The sequence below is a fragment of the Cebus imitator genome, unplaced genomic scaffold, assembly GCF_001604975.1.
Source record: "Cebus imitator isolate Cc_AM_T3 unplaced genomic scaffold, Cebus_imitator-1.0 Scaffold94, whole genome shotgun sequence".
NCBI lineage: Eukaryota > Metazoa > Chordata > Mammalia > Primates > Cebidae > Cebus > Cebus imitator.
Window position 1 is genome coordinate 1,140,751 of NW_016107409.1, and position 8,679 is coordinate 1,149,429.

The window sequence follows — 8,679 nt, forward strand, 5'->3', positions numbered from 1 at the left end:
CGTCGCCCGCTTCCGCCAGCACCTCGGGCCCCGCCTCCCCGACCGCTTCGTCTGCGTCCCGCCTCCCCAGCCGCGCCTTGTCCCAGCGGAGGGAGCCGGGAGGTGCGGCCGCGCTTCTTCCGGCGTCTCCAACCGCCGCCGGCTCCCGCCGCCCACCCGGGAAGGGGAGGGCCGGGCTGCGGGCTTTTCTCCCTTCCAGAGGCCTGCGCGCGCCAGATGTCCGCCCGCAGGGGGCTGCGCCGCAGCTCCGGGAAGTGGACGCCGTTCGCCCAGACGGTGGGCTCGACTGGACGCGGCGCCATCCCGGATGGAGCCGCCCGGGAAGAAAGTCTCCCAGTTAAGCCGCCGTGCAATAAGATGGTTGGGTTTGGATTGTTGTACTTTTTTTTTTGTTCGTTGCATTTTTAGGAACAAAAAAAAAAGCCCAACCCTTCACACCACTTCATCCGCATCTCAGGACCAGAAGCCGGCCCCGTGGCTCCGGGAAATTGAGCCCCGCACCCCACAAGGGGTAGGGTGGGACGGGCACCTCCGCACCTCGCTCCCCACGGAGTCGCCGATTCGCGTTGGGAGCGCGCCAGGGCTCTAGCCTGGGGTTCCGGGCAAGGCACCACCAGAAGAGGGTTCTGTATCGCCCCTCACCCCCACCCCCACCCGTGACCCTCTCTCTTTGCCGGCTTTACTCAGGACACCAAAGACCCAGTTCTGTTTAAAATTCTCTTTTAAGAAAAGGAACGCCTGCTTTGCCTTTAGGGGAAAGCATGAACTTTCAAATTGGCTTTAAAGATCCACCACTAACAGTTATTAAGTCGCTAACCTGATAATATTATGTCCACCCCACGATAGCAGACACACTAAGCACTTACCAATGAGCGGTGTAGAGGATGCAAATATGGATGATGAAGGAATGGCTCCTCCAAAATTGATAATCGGGGGAAGTGAGGCGAGTACAGAATCTCAGAACATGCTGCAGGATTGAGTTTGATCCGAGTTGAGGAAGTTTGGGTTTGGGGGGACATCGGTTATTTTGGAGAAACGGTATTCGAGACCTACCATACATGGTAGTTGAGCCCCTTGACTAATAATCCTTAGTCCAACCTCCATAAAAGCCCCTGACCACATCCTTCTCCTGAGATTCCCACTTCTCTTTGAGCATCTCTCTTCCTGCTATAAGAAACCTAATTTTGCCTTCGTAGAAAACTTATTTTAACTTCCGTCATTCAGTCTCATAAGAACACTGCGATATAGAAATCATGATCCTCACCCTATATAAATGAGAAAACAGGTGAAGTGACTTTTCCAAGGTAAAACGAGGCAGAGCTAAGGCTAAAGGCAGATTCCAGATATGGGTTCTTTCTACAGCACCGTAACTGTCAGTGACAAAACTGCACCCCAGTTCTCTACTAAGTGTTTTTAGGCCAGGCGCAGTGGCTCACAGCTGTAATCCCAGCACTGTGGGAGGTCGAAGCCGGCCGATCACCTGAGGACAGGAGTTCGAGACTGGCCTGGCCAACATGGCGAAACTTCGTCCCTCCTAAAAATACAAAAATTTAAATAACAATTAAAAATTAGCCGGGCATGGTGACGCATGCCGGTAGTCCCAGCTACTTGAGAGGCTGAGACAGGAGAATCGCTTGAACCCGGAGTTGCAGTGAGCCGACACCGTGCCACTGCACTCCTGCCTGGGCGACAGAGTGAGACTCCATCTCGATCAATCAATCAATTTAGTGTTTTAAAAAACAAAGTGATCTATAGAAACATCCCATTATTTGTTATCGTTGTTTGTTGATTTATTTTAAGGCAGGGTCTATCTATCTCTGTCTCCCAGGCTGGATGGAGTACAGTGGCTGGAACGAGGCTTACTACAGCCTCAACCTCCCGGGCTCAAGTGATCCTCCTGCCTTCGCCTCCCAAGTAGCTGGGACCACAGGCATGTGCCACCATGCCTGGCTAATTTTATTTTTTGTGGACACAGGGTCTCACTATGTTGCCCAAGGTGATATCAAACTCCTGGGCTCAAGTGTTCGTCAGGCCACAGCCTCCCAAAGTGCTGGAATTACAGGCGTGAGCCACAGCGCCCAGCCATATGGAAACATTTCAGATATCCTAATATTAAAATGATATTTCACAAGAGTGAACGGTTAATAACTCGTGTAAAAGGAAGATCTTGGGGTCCCAAAATCACTAAGCTAAAGGGACAAGTCCAGCTGGGAACTGCTTAGGGCAAACCTGCCTCCCATTCTGTACAAAGTTACCCCTCTGCTCACAGATAATGAATATCTGATTGCCTCCTTTGGAAAGGCTAATCAGAAACTCAAAAGAATGCAATGATTTGCCTCTTAGCTCCCTAAGACCTGGAAGCCCCCTCCCTGTTTTGAATTGTCCCACCTTTTCTGGACCAAACCAGTGTTCATCTTACCAATGTTGATTGATGTCTCATGTCTGCCTAAAATGTACAAGACCAAACCAAACTGTGCTCTGACCACCTTGGGTATGTCAGGACCTCCTGAGGCCATTATCATGGGCGCACATCCTCAACCTTGGCAAAATAAACTTTCTAAATTAACTGGAATGTGGCTCAGATTTTCAGGGTTCACATTCAAAACCCACACATTATCCTTAATGCAATAATATGATGCATATTTATGTAGTTAGATCTGGTTGGTGGTAGATACTAATAAACTTTTGCCCAACTAAGTGTAAAAATCATTAAATCAGTGTAGCAATCTCTAGACGTTAAACGAAATTAACTACTAACTAGAAAACATAGTATGTCAAACTCTCTTAAGTGTGGAAAAATGGAGAAGGAAGAATAACCCTTTCTCTCCTCCTGTGATCCTAATACACAGAACAGCGACCCAGAAACTACCACAGGTAAAGTGACTAGAAAAAGTTGATTGCCCAACTAAAACCTGCATACACAGCTATATCTTTCCTGGAAGAGCACAGTGGAACTAAATCCTGGGAGAGGTAACACAGGGATTGTCGACATTCTTGTCACACTGGAATTTCCTTCTATTGATCTTCAAATAAATAAACTAACAACTGAAACTTAGAATTTATATATCAGCACAGCACTAAGACTATAGCTATATCTAGTCTTTATGTGTAAGTTTCATCTTGTGTGATAAATGTATCATGCCACACCCCGCCACCACTGGCCCCCCGAAAAATATATAAATAGTAAATTTAAAATATACTACATATTATCATATATACATTTTTAGTATAAAATGTATATTCTTGCATTGATTTACTTCCTGGTATTGTCTTCATCCTGGGCCTTGACAAAGATAAAATCTTCTCAGCTCTCCTCCCCACCTACCCAGACAGAAGTGATCAGATGTTCCATAACAAAAGGAACAGTGCCAAATTTAGTGTACACTGAAGTGTAAATTGTCAGAGTGAGGAACATCTAATAACAAAGCCTGGAGCAACTGTGCATAGAGGAAGAGGTCTGGTAAACCTCCTCAGATACAATGGAAATTTTTTATTATTATTCTGTCCTTCCCTTTAGCTGCCAGTTACAGATGCAAGCCCCAACATTCCCCAGTGAGAATTCCTGCCAATAAAAGACACTGACAATGCAAGATGTAGTGAAAAGGGCATAGGGTTTGGAATCAGTTCTGCATCTAAACTCTAGCTCTGCCATTTACTAGTTGTTCAGGTTACTTAGCATCTCTAAGCCTCGGTTTTCTCCTCTATAAAATGGGAATCATGATACATTAGATCATGAAAATTAGGTAATATATAAAGCAACCAACATTGCGTCTGACATACAGTAGGTATTTAATAAGTAATTGGTGCTGTTATATGCAAGAAGAAAACCATGCTCATTTGTAGGCATGATTTCCCTAGATCTGTAAACTTGGGACTCAAGTACAATAGTCTTAAGCAGAGTTAAACTGCCTATGCAGTAGAGGAAGCTAGCACCATAATTTCTGCTTTTCTGCGTCTAGCCTAGGGTGGCCTTTAAAAACATATCTCTCTCCACTTTTATATCTCTTCCCCTGTGCTTGGAGAAAGGAGAGAAAAATGAAAAACATCAAACTCAATGAAAGGAAGACCTTACTGTTTTTTGGGTTTCAGTTCTGTATTTTTGGAGAAATTGAACATTCAAATATTCCATTAAAAGGAAGGTAAAAATGCATTTATCACAAAACACAGAAACTTACCTAAGACTTGATGAAATTAAAGGGAATTAGTCCATGGTTTGAGGAAAATTTCAGACCCTGTATATTTCAGTTGCACAGTGAAGATCATGCATTAAATGGAGACAACAGCAAGATCAGTTCGTTTTGAAAGAGAATGAGAGACACTTAAGCAATAGTAAACTTGGCTTTTAGTTATACTATTTCTGTAGATAGAAAAACTGTAAAAATAAAGTAAAATAAGTCAGAGGTAATTAAGGTAATACTAGCATATGCTTATAATTTAATACTCTGTCAAATTTTATAATTCTTAGGATTTTGCTAGGCACTAAAGGTAATTCCTATTTGGTTAAGAGACACAAGGCGGAGTGCAGTGGCTCACACCTGTAATCCCAGCACTTTGGAGGAGGCGGGTGGATGACCAGAGGACAGTAGTTTGAGAGCAGCCTGGCCAACATGGCAAAACCCTGTCTCTACTAAAAATACAAAAATTAGCTGGGTGTGGTGGCAGACACCTGTAATCCCAGCTAGTCAGGAGGCTGAGGCAAGAAAATCACTTGAATCCAGGAGGCCGAGGTTGCAGTCAGCTGAGATCTCGCCATTGCATTCCAGCCTGGGCCACAAGAGCAAAACTCTGTCTCAAAAAAAAAAAACAAAAACACACAAGTACTGTTACTTAGTACATAATAGTGATTGTCTTCATCACCAAAATAAGTGATGAAGACAAGGCCAGGGGAAGGCACCAGAAACATAAGGGAAGATTTCATAAGGGAGGTAAGTGGGAGTTGAACTGCATCTTTAAAGATCACAAGATTTGAAGAAAAGAAAGAGGAAGAGCTTTCAAGATGAGGAACACAGCACAAGCTCAGTGTGGAGATGAGCGTGGCTTGGCTTGGAAATAAAGTTTGAAGCCGAATATTGAAATGTTTTGCATGTGAGAACAAAGAGCTGAATTTCATTTTGTAGGAAGTGAGGAGCCACTGAATAATATGCATGAATGAAAGCAGAATTTTAGCAAGATTGATCTGATAACTAGGTCCAAGATTTAAAGAGGAAGAAAATTATTTATTTATTTATTTAATTTTGAGACAAGGTCTCGCTCTATTGCCCAGTCACAGCTCACTGCAATAGTGGATCTGCAGTCAAATCTTCCCACCTCAACCTCCCTAGTAGCTGGGACTACAGGTACCCTGTGCCACACCTAGATAATTTTTGTATTTTTTGTAGAAATGGTGTTTTGCCATTTTGCCCAGGCTGGTCTCAAACTCACGGACTCAAGTGATCCACCTGCTTTGGCCAATCAAAGTGCTGGAATTATGGACATGAGCCACTGTGCCAAGAAATTTATTTTAATATTTTGAGGTTACTGAAAATTACAGATTTTTTAAAATGCAATAACATATATAAAAGTACAGCATATATGGTTCAATCCTATTGAACCATTTAATATAATATTTTGTCAAAGTATTCAATTTATACATAAAATATAAAAATCATTAATCATGGCAAATATTTTTCTAAAATCTTCCAAAAGAAAATTATATATATATATATATATATATATATATATGTGAATACATATAATTTCCTTGTATATCAATCTTATGTATAATTTATCTTTTTGTTTTCTCTTTTCAGACAGAGTCTCACTCTGTCACCCAGGCTGGAGTGCAGTGGTACAACCTCAGCTCACTGCAACCTCCGTCTCTCAGGTTCAAGCAATTATCCTGCCTCAGCCTCCCAAGTAGCTGGGATTACAGGAGCCCACCACCATGCCCACATAATATTTTGTATTTTTAGTAGAGACAGGGTTTCGCCATGTTGACCAGGCTGGTCTTGAACTCCTGACTTCAGGTGATCCACCCACCTCAGCCTCCCAAAGTGCTGGGATTACAAGCATGAATCACTGCGCCTGGCCAATTTATCTTACTAGAATAATTGCAACTGTGTTGTGTAAAAGGGTGTTAATAGATTGCTTAGCTACATTTTAGAGTATGCTTCACTAGAGCTTTAAAAATCATTACGTATATATTCTCTGAAATGTATTATTTTGATATTTTAACGATTACATTTAATTATGACAATTAAATGTTTTTCTAAATTTAATTCCCATATACATAGAACTTTATCTTTTATAAACAGTAACTTTATGAGGGGCTTAAGAAATGATTAATTCAGCTAAATACTAATAGATACTATATATTTGCAATTGTTTGAGAGCTTGTATACATTGTTTATTTTGAAACTTTCTGAGTTCATTCATCATTATGTGCTCAATTTTTATGCTGAGAAGTGCCAATTATGACGACATTTTGGGTTAGAAAACTACTTTTATCCTGTTTTATGAGAGATTTTTAGAGTATTTCTTCTATAAATAAGGACACGTCATGGGTAGGGCTTCTGCAGTTTTCAGTAGCTGGTAGATACCTGTACCATAAGCACACTGTCTGTCTCAAATAAAGGCAATAGACCAATGCATAGAATTTTTTGGTTCTAAGGATCTAGACTTCTCAGATACTTCGCTATACAGCATTGCATAAGAAATAGATGCTTCATGGTTTTCAACATGAGCCCAATTGACTCTCTCTAATGGGTAATAAATGCCTTGTTAAAATGTGTTTATCTTATAATGGTCTTATTTGTAACACCATCTGGATTGTTGCTAGAATGTCCCCAGATCTCCAGAAGCATGAATTCCGTCTAAAGCAACCCACACCTCTCCCAGTTAGACAAAAGACACAGATAATTCAGGAAGATGCTTGGAGCTGATTATACAATATACTTGCATTTTAAGCATTTTGTGAAAGTCATTAGCCTCCCTGTTGCAAAATCCAATAGATATTTTTTCATTTCTCATTTTCCTTGATCTTTTAGTAGCTTTCAACTCTGAGTACCACTGCCTCCTTTTTTTTTTTTTGAGACGGAGTTTCACTCTTGTCACCCAGGCTAGAGTGCAGTGGTGCGATCTTGGCTCACCACAACAACCTGCGCCTCCTGGGTTCAAGCAATTCTCTTGCCTCAGCCTCCCAAGTAGCTGGGATTACAGGCATGCACCACCACACCCAGCTAATTTTTTTGTATTTTTAGTAGAGACGGGGTTTCTCCATGTTAGTCAGGCTGGTCTCAAACTCCAGACCTCAAGTGATCCACCTCTTTCGGCCTCCCAAAATGCTGGGATTATAGGCATGAGCCACCACATCCCGCCTCACTGCCTTCTTCTTAAAAGGCCCTCTTTGGCTGGGCATGGTGGCTCACGCCTATAATCCCAGCACTTTGGGAGGCCGAGGTGGGTGGATCACGAGGTCAAGAGATCAAGACCATCCTGGTCAACATGGTGAAACCCCATCTCTACTGAAAATACAAAAATTAGCTGGGCATGGTGGCACACACCTGTAGTCCCAGCTACTCGGGAGGCTGAGGCAGGAGAATTGCTTGAACCCAGGAGGCAGAGGTTGCAGTGAGCCAAGATCGCACCATTGCACTCCAGCCTGGGTAACAAGAGTGAAATTCTTGTCTCAAAAAAAAGGCCCTCTTTTCCTCTGCCATTAGTAACACTAAATTCACTCCTGGCTTTTCTTCTTCAGACTCAGGAATACTTGTTGGGTCATCCTTTTCTACCCAACATTTAAATTCTGGAATTCCTCAAACACGCAGTTTTAGGACCTTCTTAGGAGTTCAGTAATCATTTATTGACTCTTACAATCCCTGTAAAAAACACAAATTGTTTGCCTATTGTTAGACTATTTTTAAAAGATGAAAACTGAATTCAAATACTTTAGAAGAAGGATGTCACTTCTTCCTCTCCCACAATCCTTACTCTCTGTAGGCATTTGGGTTAGCCCTTGTGTTACCCAAGGCTCATACCACCTCCAGCATCAGGGCTCCTGCACCCTTAGTTCCTTCCCCAACACAGGCCCTCACCAGCCACCTCCTATCCCCATCCTCCAGCCATAGCACAACTCACAGTCTCAGATTAGCTTTCCCACGTTTCAGGTCAATAACAGATCCCTGTTAATCATCTCATATCATCTAATACTCCTTTTCCATCATGCACACTGCAGTTTGTGATATTTATTTGTGTCATTATTTAAATAATGTTTGTCTCTCCACTTGACTATACAGTCCATAAGAGCTGGGATTGTATGTATGTGTGTTGGTGTGTGTGTGCGTGTTTCCTCATCATTGCATTCCCAGCACTTAACCCAGTGATTTCACGAATATCTTAAGGAAGCAACCGTCCTCTATTTCCCAATATTGATGTATTTCAGACTTCTAAAAATTTGCTGTTGAGACCAGCTGAAATAGTAAGTACTCTGAATTTTAATTTACTCCAAATAGGCACTACAGTACATTTTATCTTATCAAAACAAAGTAGCTTTCCATCCTTTCTTTACACAGCAAGGTTTACTATATTCCTTCTATAGTCCAACTCTTCCTAGAGTTTACATAGATGTGCTGATAGTCTTCATTTTCTTTTCTTTTCTTTCTTTTTTTTTTTTTTTTTTTTTTTTTTTTTTTTTTTTTTTTT